The sequence below is a fragment of the Propithecus coquereli genome, unplaced genomic scaffold (assembly GCF_000956105.1).
Source record: "Propithecus coquereli isolate 6110/MARCELLA unplaced genomic scaffold, Pcoq_1.0 Scaffold2, whole genome shotgun sequence".
In the NCBI taxonomy this organism is placed as follows: domain Eukaryota; kingdom Metazoa; phylum Chordata; class Mammalia; order Primates; family Indriidae; genus Propithecus; species Propithecus coquereli.
In genome coordinates, this window is record NW_012144966.1 from 12553566 (window position 1) to 12554803 (window position 1238).

The window sequence follows — 1238 nt, forward strand, 5'->3', positions numbered from 1 at the left end:
GGATAAATCTATAAACAGATTTCAGATAACGATTATATGTTCTAATTTTATCTAGTAGGAAATAAAATACTAGTTAAATCTGTCCTTCTGCCACAGAATATACCTATTGACTAAATGGTGCTAATTACATGTATAAGGTAGAGATAGAAACTTTGAGAATTAAACTATATTTAATATTTAAATATTAACTCCTTTCATATTAACAAGTATTCTGTTTCATTCATACATATGGCTCCTTTTAACGTAAGTTAAAATTACCTTTTCTCTTCATTAAATTTATGTTCAAATTTATAAAATTTTCACATTAAGTCATTGTCTTGCAAAGCCCATGTCATCTTAGGTTCTTATACTGGTATGGTCAAAATAAGAAATAGTTTAAATGATATTTTTTAAATGTAGAAAATACATTTCTGAAATAGTGATCTGTACTGTAAATCCCATAAATTAGATTCTGTTTGCTTATTGACTTGCGTTGTATGTCTGGAGTTACTCTTTGGAAAAACGCATGCTATAATCTAGTTTAGCTGTGACGCTACTCTTAGGAACAGAGCATGGAGATGTCCATAGTAATGAGGTAGCATTTTCTCTAGGGACCCACAAGCTCATCTCCTGGGCAGGGTGTGCCTCTCCATCATCTCCTGGGAAGGGTGTTCCTCTCTATCCCACTGAGGCTGATCTGGCTCATTTGGATAGTCCCCTGGTTTGAATTCAATGTAAAGCTAACATTTTTTTGAGCTCCTACTATGGGTCAGGCACAATGCCAAGCACTGTATAGGGATGACCTAACCCTATGAGGTAGACTTTATTAGCCCCTTTTACAGATGAGAAAACTGAAGGGCAGTGAGCTCTCATGATTAGGAAGTTCTTTAAAACATAATTTGATTCTAGAGCTGAGCTTAGGACCACTATGCTATATTGCCTTTCCATTTACTAGACTATAGCTTTTCGGTCATGAAAGTGCAAAAGTATACCCAGATATTGATCCTGACCGCCCTTAAGGGTGCTGGGCAGGACCTGCAGCCCAGCATCCCAGGTCTCTTCTGATGGCTGTGAATGGCTTGATCCATTTATACCAGTGCGCTACACAAAGGTGATTGTTTTCTATGTGTCCCATGGTGTGAAAAAGTTTGACAAGCACGTTGCCCGAGAGCAAAGAAAACCTTTAGAGATAAGTATATTAAATGTTTCCTAATTTTTGACTGGCATTAGAATAAATTTTCAGAGTCAGCAATCCCCTG